The sequence below is a fragment of the Amphiprion ocellaris genome, chromosome 10, assembly GCF_022539595.1.
Source record: "Amphiprion ocellaris isolate individual 3 ecotype Okinawa chromosome 10, ASM2253959v1, whole genome shotgun sequence".
NCBI lineage: Eukaryota > Metazoa > Chordata > Actinopteri > Pomacentridae > Amphiprion > Amphiprion ocellaris.
This window is the reverse complement of record NC_072775.1, coordinates 34003965-34011830: the sequence shown is the minus strand read 5'-3', so window position 1 is coordinate 34011830 and position 7866 is coordinate 34003965. Positions and strand designations below refer to the sequence as shown.

The following is a 7866-nucleotide window of genomic DNA, read 5'->3' as shown; positions in this document are numbered from 1 at the left end:
ATGAAGTTAAAAGAAATAACGTTATTAATCGTGATGCATCGGAGCTTTAAGGTGTTTTACTGTTGGAGCTGCTGGTTCCCAACATGAAGGTCGGGTCCTTCCAGAGGGTCACCAGATGAATATGAGATGATTAACAGGAAAGAAGACTAAATTCTAGACCTGCTGACGTTTGTTTTTTCATTAAATGTTGGAATAATGGAGCAGTTTGGGCCTCAGACGACTGCGATTTAAGTTTTAATGTTACAACTGTTTTATGTTCCTTCATGTAAAATATTCATCCTGAAGGTAAGTGAAGCTGCTGAATAAATAATAAAAGACACTGAAGAGCTCAGAGTCCGACTAAATAATAAATGTTCAGTGGCTGTTTGTGTGTCGGCCGCCAGCAGATGGAGCCAAAGACCTGAAGGTGAAACAGAAACAGCAGCTTCAGACCTGCAGGTTCAAACATGTGGCCAACATCTGCCAGAAAAAGAGTTGAAGAAAGAAAAGTAATGAAGCGGCGCAAGAAACAAAAATAAAAAGGAGGGAAAAGTTACCAGAAGTCAAAAGAGATCAGACAAAGCAGAAGAACAATAACAAAAAAAACTGTAAAAAAAAATGAGAAAAAAAAAATTAGTGTAGGCTAAATAAAAGAGTCTGATGGTGTGTGGAAGTCAATAAAAAATATATAATTCTATGAAAATCATAAGTGTTGCATAATATGAATAATGCAAATGAAGCGAAATGAAAACTTTCTTCAAAATAGAGATATTAGAGAACAATTAAAATATTTTAAAAACGCAAAAATGTGTTTTATATGTTTTGTTTCATAAAAATGGAAATTAAAAATTTAACAGTCCAGTCATGAAAACAACACATGTTTATGTCATATACAAAGTTTGGGTTTTGTGTAAAATCACTAATATATATTAATATTTTTAAAAATACTTCAAATATAATAGTAAAAATATATAAATAATAATTGAATAATATTAAAATAATAAAATGCAATTCATATAAATGATCTAGCTTCATTTTACCTTTTAAAAGATGACTAAAGGAAGAAAAAAACCTTATGATCCTAAAATCTGTGAAATACATGAAAACGTTCTTATGTAAGAATAATAAAAAATAAATATATTTATAGATTACATATGCATTATTTTATATATATAATATTTAGAAATTTTACACATTGCACATTAAAATGCATGCATACATGTACTTTGTATATTAATACAAATTAATAAATTATGAATTTATAAATATATAATTAATATATAATTAGTATTATATAATTAATCTAAAATGTAAAACTCATACTCAAAAAATATTAATATAAAAATCATAAATACTATACCACAAAATAATAATTAATGAAATAATGAAATGAACAAATTAAAAATGAAACTGTACAATCAAAAAATAAGTAAAATACATGAAGATGACAATGCTTCACTTGTTTTTTTAAAAAGCAAAAAAAATTAGATTATTACACATTTAAAGGAAATTATAACAATGAATAAAATAAACAATTTTAAAAAACAGAATTTATCACAAAGAAAATCTAAAAATGGACAGGAATAAAACTCCTAAACTAAAACTAACCAGTCATCAAGTGAGTAAAAGCAAAAAATAATAATTGAATTTAATTGAACTTAATGTAGAGCTATATTAACTGTAGGTGTTTTATTATTGTATTTAGATTATAAGTAATGAATAGAGAAGCTAAATCTGAGCTGCTGCTGAAAGTTTGTAGGTTTTTGCTTCACATATTTATAAATAAATGTTTTATATTGTAATGGAGCACAACTTAATCACGGGTCTGAATAAATTGTCGTAAAAATCCAGTGACTGGATTCCAACATGGTGTTTCTCTCAGACCTCCAACATGAAGCATGAATCACCGTCTTGATGAGCTTATCAGAGAAACACACGCTGGATGACATCATAACACATAACAGTGTGTGTGTGTGTGTGTGTGTGTGTGTGTGTGTGTGTGTGTGTGTGTGTGTGTGTGTGTGTGTGTGTGTGTGTGTGTGTGTGTGTGTGTGTGTGTGTGTGTGTGTGTGTGTTTGTGTGTGTGTGTGTTTGTGTGTGTTAATGTATTGTTGGAAATGTGAGGAAAGGCAGTGCTGAGGTTAAAGCAAATGAATGAGTGTCTTTATTATTTATTCGATCAGGAAGCATGTTATTACCATAGAACACATCTGATGTATTACATATAGAGTGTTTAGCGTTAAGCTAATTTTCAACTCCTGTCCCTGGTTGGGCTTTTCAGTAAAAGTAGTCAGAGGACCAACAACACCAATAAAAACAGCACAGACAACATTATAAGCCTATAAACCTTGAGCAGCTAGAGGCCGAGGTAGACGAACATGATGTCGAACTAAAATGTCGGCCCAAAGACCTGCATCCTCCTAACCCCTGGACTAAAGCACCAAAGCCCCAGGAGGCCGACCTGCCACCCGTCCTCAATAGAGAAGATTTTCCTGCTCTGCAGACAAAACAAACTCCAACAGAACGAACATAAGAGACGGAGGAGAAAAAAGAAACCCTGTCTCAAAATCAGATTTGGGTTGACGCTACCACAAGCCATCCCCCAGTGGCCGACTGACCCTGACAGTGATGTGGACGCTGTAACCACGGAAACAGAGCCCGAGTCAGAGCCCGGAGACAGACCCAAGCTCGTCCCCATAGACGGACTCAAGCTGGAGCCTGAAGACGGACCCAAGCCAGAGTCTGCAGAAGGACCCAAGCTGGAGGCTGGAGACGGACCCAAGCTGGAGCCCGTAGAAGAACCCAAGCTGGTCTCCAAAGATGAACCCAAGCTGGTCTCCAAAGATGAACCCAAGCTGGTCTCCAAAGACGAACCCAAGCTGGTCTCCAAAGATGAACCCAAGCTGGTCTCCAAAGATGGACCCAAGCTGATGCCCACAGACGGACTGGTGCCCACAGACGGGCCCAAGTTGGAGCCCGGAGACGCACCCAAGCCAGAGTCTGAAGAAGGACCCAAGCTGGAGCCCTGAGATGGACCTAAGCTGGTCCCTATAGACGGACCCATGCCAGAGTCTGCAGAAGGACCCAAGCTGGTCCCCATAGATGGGCCCAAGCTGAAGCCCAAAGACGGATCCAAGCTGGTCCCCATTGACAGACCCAAGGTGGTCCCCATAGATGGACCAAAGCTGGTCCCTATAGACGGACCCAAGCTGAAGCCCAAAGGCGGACCCAAGCTGAAGCCCAAAGACGGATCCAAGCTGAAGCCCATAGACGGACCCAAGCTGGTCCCCATAGATGGACCCAAGCTGAAGCCCAGAGACGGACCCCAAGCTGGTCCTCTAGACAGACCCAATCCTGATGACGGACCCAAGCTGGAGCATGAAGAAGGACCCAAGTTGGTCCCCGTAGACAGAACTAAGCTGGTCCCCATAGATGGACCCAAGCCTGAGCCCACAGACAAATCCGAGCCGGAGCCCACAGACGGACCCCAGTCGGAGCCCATAGCTAGACCTGGACCTGAGCCTGCGGCCAGACAGGTTCTAGAGCCCATAGTGAGATCCTAGCTGAAGAAACTCTATCTGCTGAAGCGCAAATTGTACATTTAAAACATTTGTTAGTGGTTCAAGAGGCAGAGTCCACAAGACAGATCAGCGAGGGTCTGGAGATCGTTTTCTGTGTGGGTTTGGCCATCCTTCAGATGAACCAGACTGATCCTTGATTGGCATGTTCTGGGTACTGCACAACAGTTGCCATACTATTGCCCTAAAGTGGTGAGGAATCCCTTTTCTGACGAGATCCTTAAGCTGCTTCTCCTTCTTCTTGCGCACCTCCTCCCACTCATTGACAATAATTGAAAAAATGGAAGCATCTATAGCTGAAGTGAAAAGACAAAAGGAGGTTGAAACCTGTCTGGTCAAACAGGTCGATGAAATAAAAGATCAGCTGGAAAAAAATTCAGCTGCAAATTGAAGAATGACAGTGCCGATGGGAGACAGAAAAGTCTCTCCTAACATCACAACTAGAGACGGCACTTGCAGAAGCAGAAAAGAACAAAGAAGAAGACCGTGTACAGGAAGTGGAGGTCAAAAAACAAAAAAAGAAGAAGTCCTGGTGGAAGAGGTTCCTTTGTTTGTTGAGAAAAACTGGTGGGACCAAAGCTCAGCCCAAGTCCTGATTCAGGTCGACCCTCTTCCCCTCAACCTCCGCCTGTCTGGACCCAGAGACCAGTAAGTAAAATAACGGACATGTAAAGAAACCACACATATCATGTCAATATATATTATCACTATGTAAATATATATCTACATGATATGATAATAATATATAGTTTAAAAGAAAAGAACACATTTAAAAAAAATTTATTGTCATATAAGATTGAACAAAATATAAACTACAATAAAAAAAAACAGCAACAGAGCTGCTGTTAAAAACACTCTGTTTATGTGTAGTGATTATGCCCTAGTGTTCATGTATGTGTGAAGGTTTTATCCAAACATATTTGTCAGTCGGTGGTTTACTGCTGAGTTTGAGCTGTTTGAATGAATGATGCAGTTAAATAAACATCAGAGCTGTACAGACTATTATTATTCTGTTATTCCTCTCAATCCAGCACACTTTAAGTTTTTTTCCTCATTTGTTCCTCTCCTCATAGAAATATTTATCGTATGTGCAGTCATTCATATATTCAGTGATTTAATAATCAAAAGGTAGGAGCTTGTTTCTGCAGATTTCCAGTGCAATTCAAGTCTAACCAGCTGCTCTCTGACACTCAAAAACAAAAACGTAGAGCAGCCCTATTCAATTAGCGGCCCGCGGGCCGAAAGCAACCCTCGAGTGGCCCTAAAGCAACTACCGAGTGATTGGGACTTGGGTCCGAGAAAAACAGAAAAACATCTTTCAGTAACACTGACAAGTTCTTACAAAAATTCCAACATTATTGCAAACATTGAATGCAACACTTACCGTAACCTAGCAACTAACCCACAATGCATTGTGTTGAGGAGACGCGTTTGAAAAGTTAACATTAGCAGTTCTATACAGGCGAAAAGGGCAGCATGTCTTTTTCTATCCTGAAACGACAAATCGGCGAGGAAAACCGTCGGTTTAATCCTGCGTGGACTGACAAGTATTTATTTATTTACCACCAAGTCCGAACGCCAAACCAATGCGTTTACTCTGCAACGAGTGCTTTGCAGCGCTGAAAGATTATCATGTCCGAAGACACCACATTGGAAAAACATGCTGCGTTTCGGACAAACTTTCCCGAGGGATGTCATGAGAGAGCGGCTATAATTCAGAGTTTGACTGCATCTTACAACCGGAGCTGTACTACAATGAAGCGGACCTGCACAGCTCAGGAAAGGGCCACGAAAAAGAGGCTGTTCACAGACTCAGAAACTGTGAAGGACTGCATGTTGGCTGTCGTGGATGAAGTTTTAACGGACGATAAAGTTAAGACGAGTGTGACATCTGCTATCAAACAGGTCTGACACGTCAAACATTCTCGCCACAGATGTCTTCGAGACATGGTAAGTGCAACAAAGCAGCGTGCTGTAGCAGACACTAAAGGTAGTTTTATGTATTTATGTGACTATTTTCTGGTCACTTATTAGAAGTTTAATATTTAAGAAAGACATTTTGTTTTGACAGTTATTTCACTTAGTTGCACTTTATTATGCACTTTGATGTCAGCTTTACTTCGTTTCAAAGGGATAGTAACTATCACTGTGCCTACTGTTTATTTTTTTGATTATATGCACTGAAGATGTGACTGTCTCAGATGAGACCAAATATGGACAGGGAAAAACTCTGTTTTTTGTTATTTCAAAAGAAGAATAATGTCTCAAGTTCTGAAAAGTTACTGTTAAGCAAGTTACTTTTTAATGCACTTTGAGATGTGACCAAAACAAAAGATGGTGTTTCTAATCTGCACTTAGTTTTTATGTTCATATGCACCTTAACCTGTGCTTATATTTCCCTATCAAAATGTGTTGAAGTTGTGTGTTTGAAATGTAAAATTTAAAGAAGCAGTATTTCAGCACAGGTTTAGACTAAGTACTGCTCTTCTATTGTGTTTATGTCCTTTTGGATGTGGCAATACGTTAATAAACATCCAGTGTGTTTGTTATCGTATCTGTTTGTGTTTATTTTAAATGGTTAACTTTGCTCACTGTCTGCTAAAAACGTCCGGCCCAGCTCATGTTCTTAGTCTGAAAATCCGGCCTGAGTCAATTTTTAATTGAATAGCCCTGACGTAGAGCTTCGATACTGCATGGATGTACTGAAATGTTTATACTTCACAGGTGAACTACAGATCAGATTCATGTCACCAGGTAAACCACAGTTCAACAAGGACTAGAGCGATTTACTCACAAAATCACATCAGATGTTTTATTTTATTGTCATTTCTCACAAGGGATTTACAAAAATACACAGGATGAAACGAAATACTGTTTCTCACTAGTACCTGAGAGTCATAAAACACTTATCACAATAAAAGAATTATTACAATAATTTGAATTTGATGCAAAGCATAAAAGGTTTTAAAATATAAACCTTTTACTACAAAACTTAAGAACATGAGCACTATTTTTCACTATACACACTTATGGTTTTAGGTTTTGTTGTGCTTTAAGTGGTGTAGCTAGAAACACGTTTTTGAAAGTGAAACTTGGGGTCATAATTTTGAAGCTTTTCCACCATTTGTAAGTTTAATCACCCAAATCCACCTCACGGTCTCACAGTAAAACCAAAGAGATGTAGCTCAGAACTCACTCACTTTCATATGGTCATAACCAGCAATCACAAAACAAACAAATAAACATAAAAATAAAAACTGCTCCTGAAAGTCATGAAAATCTTTTTCAGGGAAAAATTGGGAATCTTCAGATTTTCTCTAAAATGAATTCCTAATGTACAAAACATACATGATATGAAATGTTTATTATCTATATGGCTTATTACACTCCACATGGAACAGAGAGCTACAAAAACACACTTTAAATAAATACCCATCTCAGTTTGACAAAAAGATCCACTCTGATTGTATAATATTTATGAACTTTTAACTGTTTACAGTGAAACGACATAGAGTAGATTCTCTAAGATTCTCTATGGTCTTTCACTGTAAATCGTCAGAATCACTCATATTAAAATGCTTGTGTGTGTGTGTGTGTGTGTGTGTGTGTGTGTGTGTGTGTGTGTGTGTGTGTGTGTGTGTGTGTGTGTGTGTGTGTGTGTGTGTGTGTGTGTGTGTGTGTGTGTGTGTGTGTGTGTGTCCATCTGCCTGCTGCAGGACTCCATAGAGATCAATAATTAAACATGGCTAATGGGCTGCAGGCTGCAGTCGGGGACATCTGTCTGACTCTGTGAGGAAACCAGACTGAGCATGCTCAGTTCAGCCGGATCACAACGAGGTCAGAGCCTCCATATGACCTGCCGACCTCCAAAGACACGACATCAGCGGAGATTAAATATTAATGCTACTGATGTTGATTCCTCTGATTCAATAGTAACTTTGACATTGATACTTTAAAAAAATTATTTTTTAAACAATACGACCAAACCTGCTCCGCATTTTCCATAATTCAAGATAATTTCAAAACAAAACTCAGAATAAAGAATGAGTCCAGGCTAATGAAAATGAGTCAGTCCTGGAGTTGAAATTAACTTTTCCTGAGTACAAGTGAATGTTTGTGTCAGATTTAAATTAATCTCCCGTTCAAGAGCTAAATATCGCTTTCTTGAGAATGGAGCTAGCTACAGGGGGCTATAGCTGTGTTATCCTCAACAACTAACATTGGTACCACACTAGAACTAGCCAAGATAATGTTAGCCACTAGATTAGCCTAAGTAATATTAGTCACTTTGATAGTGTAAACAACTAGC

The 7866-nt window shown here is 38.5% G+C and overlaps 1 long non-coding RNA gene across 1 annotated transcript; it reads left to right on the top strand.

Moving 5' to 3' along the window:
• The first annotated feature begins 4840 nt into the window (after positions 1–4840).
• On the top strand, positions 4841–7647 carry LOC129349853 (uncharacterized). The gene is made up of 2 exons (XR_008603011.1): positions 4841–5507; positions 7274–7647. It is a non-coding gene; the product is annotated as an uncharacterized LOC129349853 (long non-coding RNA).
• Positions 7648–7866: the final 219 nt, after the last annotated feature.